Source organism: Triticum dicoccoides, chromosome 6B, assembly GCF_002162155.2.
Source record: "Triticum dicoccoides isolate Atlit2015 ecotype Zavitan chromosome 6B, WEW_v2.0, whole genome shotgun sequence".
NCBI classification, from domain to species: domain Eukaryota; kingdom Viridiplantae; phylum Streptophyta; class Magnoliopsida; order Poales; family Poaceae; genus Triticum; species Triticum dicoccoides.
Window position 1 is genome coordinate 191550613 of NC_041391.1, and position 8065 is coordinate 191558677.

Genomic DNA, 8065 nt, shown 5'->3' on the forward strand with positions numbered 1-8065 from the left:
GGCTTAGCTGCAGTCCAAGCACTCGCCTAAGTTATCAAAATCCTACCGAGTGGTAAGCCAGACTTTCACTCGGAGGCTTAGCTGCAGCCCTGTGCTCGCCTAAGTTACAAAAATCCTACCGAGTGAAGAGCGACCTTCTCACTCGGAGGCTTAGCTGCAGTCCAAGCACTCGCCTAAGTTATAAAAATCCTACCGAGTGAAGAGCAAACCTCTCACTCGGAGGCTGAGCTGCAGCCCAGTGCTAGCCTAAGTTATCAAAATCCTACCGAGTGAAGAGTAAACCTCTCACTCGGGGGCTTAGCTGCAGCCCAGTGCTCGCCTAAGTTATAGAAATCCTACCGAGTGGTAAGCCGGGCTTCCACTCGGAGGCTTAGCCGCGGCCCAGTGCTCGCCTAAGTGGACTAAAGAATAAGTCGATTGTAGTAAAGGCGCCTTGCTTTGAACCTGCAAAAGACATTTCGAGCCAAAGGCAATCGTATTCAAGCACCAAATTCGAGTTTGAATCGATATCTAAAGGAACCGAAAGTGCTCAGGCGTTAAGCCTGTTAAGGTTTATCGGTTACAATTCCACTCGGCATACCGAGGCAAATTTAAAAGCGTCGAGCCAGAAGAAGTTTTTTACCCCTCCTGTGGAGGGCTGGAAGGTGCAACGAATTCATCAAGGTCAATTCCGTCGGCGATCCGAGTGGCAGCTGCAAGGAAAGTTTCCATAAAGGACCTGAAGTCGTGCTTCTTGGTGTTGGCCACCCGAAGAGCCGCCAGCTTCTCTTCTCGCGCATCTTTACAGTGGACTCGGGCCAGACACAGAGCAACATCTGCACCACACCGAGCCGAGGACTTCTTCCATTCCTGCACTCGACCAGGGATCGTGTTCAAGCGGGCCATCAGCGACTCAAGGTCATTCTGAAGTGTCTCCTCAGGCCAGAGCGTCGAGTCGATGCGAGATGTGGCGGCCTTCAGCCTTGCGAGATAGTCCACGACAGCTGCAACACGAGACTCCAGTCGGAAAACATCCATGGCAACTTCGTCGTTCACCGGAGAATTGACGGGGTCAAGGTTTGGCTCCAGCCGGCTAGTTTCTTCTTCAAAGTTTTGACAAAATTCTGCAAGGATGATCACTAAGTCAAGGGGATGGTCGAATGGAAAAACCACAATTGGAAATGTTTGCCAAGCATAGAGGTTTACCTTCAAGCATAAGAAACAGCTTCTTGGCAAGACCACTTAGGAAGGCCTCCAGATCAGTTTTCTTCCCAGTCAATTTGCTGACTTGGTCGGTCAGGGCAGCTTTATCAGTTTTTAGTCGACTGACCTCCTTGTTGGCGATCCCAAGAGCAGCTTTCAGATTGGTATTGTCTTGTTCAAGCTTGGTGACTGAAGCTAACTTCTCGTCAGCAAGCTTGATCTTCTCAGCTAGTTCGAGGTCTTTCTTCTGGTGGGCCTCCCTTACCTTACCTGCAAGTTACAGCAAGATCAGATTTTGAAACAAGCAAGGGGAAAAATAGTCGTCAGGATCTCACCAAACATACCTTCGGTATCCTCCTTTGCCTTCGTCAGCTTCTCCTGAACCAGCTTCAAGCTCAGCTCGAGTTGAGTGTGCTTGTTTTCCAGCTCAGAGTAGCGAGCCACAAGATCACAGGAGTTCTGCGAAGAACCAATCGACTAAATGTCAAATGTAATTCACTTCCGAGTGAAAAAGGAAAAAACACACGTTTCTAAGACTACAGCCGAATACAAGCATTCGACCGTAGTCTCGGGGACTACACCCAGTGGGTGCACTCAGCGTGCCCCCACTAATCCTGTTGAAGATAAAGTCGACCAGTCGACCTAAAAAAAAAGAGATGTATTCTTTAAGACTGTGATCAACTGCAAGCAGTCGACCACAGTCTCGGGGACTACACCCAGTGGGTGCACTCAGCGTGCCCCCACCGGTTTGCGAAATCCAGTCGACATAGTCGACTGACAGAAAGATTGACATTATAAAGCCTAAGGACGACTGCCAGCAGTCGACCTTAGCCTTGGGGACTACACCCAGCGGGTGCACTCAGCGTGCCCCCGCTAACACGGAGTTTAATCGACACACCAAGTGGGTGACTACTATAAATTCCGGAAAGGAAAAGTTTTTGGTAGCATATCCAACAGAACAAACGGTGGTCGACTGACCTGAACATTGCTTTGGAGGGCAGAACTGGCGTCATAAGCTGCCTGGCTCGCATCCCGGATGGTCTTCAACTGCTCCATCATGATTCCCGCCTGGCGTATCGCTTCTTTCGCCGCGCCAGCTTGGTCCTCTGGGACGTGGTGCGTCGTGAAGAGGGAGGGCGGCTGAGCACTCGTCAATGGATCTGCGAAGGACACCGTGTGTCGAGTGGTGTTCTCTTCCTCTGCAATCAGAATCTCAGGCGCCGTCACATCCTGGGACACCTTACTGGTGGACGCTTTCCTACTCCTCCGGCGCTTCAGTGGTTCTTCATCCTCATCATCATTAGGGAGATTGACAACAACATTGGGTGGAGCTACGGAGAAGAATCAAGATCAGAGATCGCGAGTCAGTCGACTAGGAACAGCGTTAAGAATACAGTACCTGGTTTCGAAGTTGCTGCGTCCTCCATCTCGTGGTCATCAGCCCGGGCTGAGGTTTCAGAAGTAGCAGCACTGCAACTCCAAAGGATCAGTCGACTAACTTCAGCGTCGACCAGAGACAAAGTTCACACAAAATAAGAAGACTTAAGCAGCACGATTACCCTGATATAGTGGGGATGGACACCTTCATCTTCGGCAGGAGCTTGATCGGCTTCGACGAGGCCGCCCTGGGCTGCTTCGGCGCCTTTTCAGTCGGCACCGGAGAGGTGGTCCGAGGGCGCTTGGTCGACTGAACAACGGTCGCAACCCCCTTGCCACGTTCAGTCGAAGGGTCGTGGACAAGCTTTGACCGCCTTTCTGAGCGCGGTGGTACGACCTCCTCCTCCTCTTCTTCCTCGTCCTCAACGTCATCTTCATCACCGTCATCATCATCATCGTCGTCATCATCCTCTGCAACGTCCGAATCCCATTCCTCCTCTTCCTGGCTCTCGCCCCCACTCGCCTCACCCTCCTCAGTCGGAGCTTGTGCCCCATTGGGCATCGAGTACAGCTCGGTGAGAGCCTAACAGATATCAAGACAAGGATCAGTCGACCAGTCGGCAGGATAAACAGAAATGAATGCGACAAGAACGCAGTGGAGAGCAGAGCAAATGTACCTTGTTTGGATCGCTGTTGTGGTCGAGTGGAGGAATCCTTCTGGCGCCGCGTGGGTTATCCTTGTTTCCGGTAACGGCTACCATCCATCTTTCCAGAGTGACATCGTCGACTGCTTCTGGATGGACTCGAGTCTCGTCTTCAGTCCCACAGTACAACCACATGCAGTGGCTCCGGAACTGAAGGGGCTGGATGCGACGCCTGAGGAAGACCTCCAGGAGGTCCATGCCCGTCACTCCCTCCCGAACCAACTGCACCACGCGCTCCATCAACATCTTCACGTCAGCTTTCTCCTCCGGAATCAACTTCAGAGAGGAGGGCTTGTTCACTCGGTCCATGGTAAACTGTGGGAGTCCACTCGACTGCCCCGGCGTCGACTGGTCCTGGCAGTAGAACCAGGTCGACTACCAGCCTCTGACTGACTCGGGAAAGGTCATAGGTGGGAAGGTGCTCTTATTCCTCACCTGGATGCCCAGACCCCCACACATTTGGACGACTCGGGTCCTTTCATCGCCTGGGCTCGCCTTCTTCACGGTCTGAGAGCGACACGTGAATATATGCTTGAACAAACCCCAGTGCGGTCGACAGCCCAGGAAACCCTCACACATGGACAAGAACGCGGCAAGATAGGCAATAGAATTTGGGGTAAAGTGGTGGAGCTGCGCTCCAAAGAAGTTCAAGAAGCCACGGAAGAAAATACTCGGCGGCAAAGAAAATCCACGATCAACATGGGTGGCCAAGAGCACACACTCACCCTCTTCTGGCTGGGGCTACCACTCCTTCCCCGGAAGCCTCGCAGATCCATGAGGGATCAAGCCCTTGTTGGCCATGTCGAGGAGGTATTTTTCTGTGATGGTCGACTGGATCCAGTCTCCTTGGACCCAGCCCTTCGGCAGGCGGGATCTGGACGAAGACCCACCGCGGCTGGTAGATCTCCCCTTCGCCTTCTCCGACGCCGACGCCTTCTTCGCATGTTCCAGCGCCGCCGTCTTCTCCTTGGCCATGGTTGCCGGCGAGATGCGCGTGGGGAAGTTGTGCTGGGGCGAGAGCGAGCGCGCTGGACGGGGACGAAGGGAGCAGAGAGAGAGAGAATGCTGAGGCACAGTACAGAAATCCTCGCCGGGCGCATTTATAAGGTCCCTTCCGAGTGGATGACAGGTGGGCCCGGTCGATCTAATCATATCCTGGAACAGTTATGCAGACGGGATACGTGGCGAAGAAAGCGGCGCGGAGATCGAGGCGTCTATGTCCCGTCCCATCCGAACGCCGCGGTCCGCTCCGCTTCGCGCGCGTCCCCAAATTTCGCATCCCGCGGAATCCGCGAACGGCAGATCAGTCTGTTAGACACGGGGTTTCCCGTGATCCGTCGCTCGGAGATCGTCGAAGCCCGAAAGATCACCCGACGAAAGAAGAGAATGGATCGAGTCGACTGAAGACAAGTTGCTCACTGTCGACGAAGAGATTCTTTGGTCCAGAACAACGCACGACCAGAGCGCAAAGGTTAATCGGAAACGACATTAACTCCTTCCTGACTCGAAGCCTCAATCCATTTGAGGGCTAATGATGGGGTCGTGTACCTAGGGTAGGGTCATGACCTGATCTAAGTACCTTACCCAAGGACACCCTTAGAAGAGGTCGCCTTCCAGTCGACCATCGAAGGACTCACTCGACTGCATTGAAGGACTCGACCACGAAGACTCACTCGACCACCAGGAGGTCAAGAGACACTCTGCACTGCAACGGCCTGTAATTAAGTAGGCTTTATGATAGTAAAGACACTTTATGTGGGGCGTTTCCAGTAACGCCCCAGACTTAACTCACCTTAAACCCTCTCCTACGTGGGCTGGCTGGGGTCCTGGCGCACTCTATATAAGCCACCCCCCTCCATAGGTAGAAGGGTTCGGCATCTTGTAACTCATATACTCATAATCCACTCGACCGCCTCCAGGCTCCGAGACGTAGGGCTATTACTTCCTCCGAGAAGGGCCTGAACTCGTACATCCTTTGTGTTTACAACCTCTGCATAGCTAGGACCTTGCCTCTCCATACCTACCCCCCACTCTACTGTCAGGCTTAGAACCACGACACCAGGTGCATTGATGCTGTCAATTTTCTTCTCAATCCGTACTTCATTTGCAACACGGGGATGTACTGGACGAAGATTTTGCCCTTGCAGATCATTGTCTTCAGCTTCAGCATTGACTTTAGGCTAACATTGTCTTCAGGTTGACTTGGTGCAATGATGAGTTCATCTTCAGCCTGAGCTTCAGACGATATGATTTCTCTAGTACCCATGAGCTTGATAGATTCACTAGGAGGAACTTCATCTAGCACATTTGGCAGGTGCTCTCAATTAGCAGCTCATATGATGTCTTCTTTAGAAGCTTGTGAAGATAAACTCGGTTGATGATGTGGCATGCAGTGTCAATGGCTTCAGGCCAGAACTTCCTTGGAGTCTTGTACTCATCTAACATCGTCCGAGCTGTCTGAATGAGGGTTTTGTTCTTGCGCTCCATGATGCCATTCTGCTGAGGTGTGCAGGGAGCTGAAAACTCATGAGTGATGCCCAGTGTATCAAGGTAAGTGTCGAGGCCGGTGTTCTTGAATTCTGTGCTGTTGTCGCTTCTGATGTGCTTGATCTTGACACCATAGTTCGTCATGGCACGATTGGCGAAGCGTCTGAAGACATCCTGCACTTCAATCTTACAGAGAATTATATGCACCTAGGTATATATTGAGTAATCATCAACAATAATGCAACCATAGAGACAAGCAGTGGTAGTAAGAGTAGAGTAATGAGTAGGGCCGAATAAGTCCATGTGAAGCAGCTCAAAGGGTTGAGATGTCGTCATGATTGTCTTCGAGGGATGCTTGGCCCTAGTCATCTTCCCAGCTTCACAGGCACCACACAGATGGCCTTTCTTGAACTTGACACCTTCGATGCCCATGACATGCTTCTTCTTCGCGAGAGTGTACAAGTTCCTCATGCCCGCATGTCCTAGCCTCCGATGCTAGAGACAACACTCTGAATCTTTTGCTAGAAGACATACGACAAGTTGTGGTCCTGCTGAGAAATCTACCATATACAGATCATCTTTTCGGTACCCTTCAAAGACTAGAGATTTGTCAGATTCCATAAGGACAAGGCAACGATATTTTCCAAATATCACAATCATGTTCAAATCACATAGCATTGATACAGACATTAAGTTGAAACCAATGGATTCAACACGCATCACTTTATCCATGTGCTGATCCTTTGAGATTGCAACTCTACCAAGACCCAATACCTTACTTTTACCAGTGTCAGCAAATGTGACATGACTCTTATCAAACGACCGAAGAGTTGAATCCATCAGAAGACTTCGATCACCAGTCATGTGGTTGGTGCAGCCACTATCCATAATCCATTCTGAAGCTTGAGGTGTCATAGCCTATAGTATAGTTTGGGGGATAGGCTTCATCAAGAGAGTTCTGAAGCATAAACATTTGACAAACAAGTGGAACATAGAAGTTCAAATCTTGGTTAGGATAGATAGGATGAGTGTCAAGGAATCCCGGGACAAAATACATAGTGAGTCCATTTGGGCATTTTATCTTGCGCCCCACAAGATGTTTAAGGTCCCCAACATAAGTATTAGACGCCTTTGATTTCTGGCTGGAGACCTTTCCCTTGGCACCACGTGCCATGAAGCAGTAGGTGGGAGCAGAGTCGTCCTCATCCTTAGCATCAGCATTGGTGACAAGGCCATTGCTTCAGTGTTGAAGATGGACTAGGCAACGTATGCAAAAGCTAGAGCCAGGCTTGCTACTCCAGAATCAGATTCCTCTTCGGACTCCACCTCTGCCTCCTCAGATGCAGACTCCTCCTTTGAATCCATCTCCTTGCCAACAAAAGCATGAGCCTTGCCAGATGAGCTCTTCTTGTGTGAAGAAGACTTTGATGAAGACTTGGAAGAAGACTTTGAGGATTTCTTCTTCTTCTTGTCATCAGAATCATATTCCTTGCTCTTCTTCTTCTTCTTAGTCTCGTTGTCCCACTGTGGACACTCAGAGATGTAGTGACCAGGTTTCTTGCACTTGTGACAGGTTATCTTCTTGTGATCACGAGAGGAAGCTTCATCATTCCTTGAGCTGGATCTTGAAGACTTTCTGAAGTCTTTCTTCTTGGTAAACTTCTGGAACTTCTTCACAAGCATAGTAAGCTCCTTTCCAATGTCTTTAGGATCACCAGAACTGCAGTCAGATTCTTCTTCAGACGAGGAGACGGCCTTTGCCTTCAAAGCGCGAGTACGACCATAGTTGGGACCGTAGATATCTCTTTTCTCATATAGCTAGAACTCATGTGTGTTGAGCCTCTCAAATATGTCAGACGGATCGAGAGTCTTGAAGTCAGGGCGCTCTTGAATCATCAGGGCCAGGGTGTCAAATGACCTGTCGAGAGATCTCAGAAGTGTCTTGATGATTTCGTGCTTGGTGATATCAGTGGCGCCGAGTGCATGAAGCTTACTGGTGATATTAGTGAGGCGATCAAATGTGAGCTGGACATTCTCATTGTTATCTCTCTTGAAGCGGTTGAAGAGATTGTGGAGAACACTGATCCTTGAATCTCTCTGTGTTGAGATGCCTTCATTAACCTTGGTGAGCCAGTCCTAGACCAGCTTTGCTATTTCCAAAGCACTCACACGACCGTACTGCCCCTTGGTCAGATGACCACAGATAATGTTCTTGGAAGTTGAGTCCAGTAGCACGAACTTCTTGACATCAGCAGGAGTGACACCTTCACCAGTCTTGGGAACGCCGTTCTTGATGACATACCGGAGATCGACAT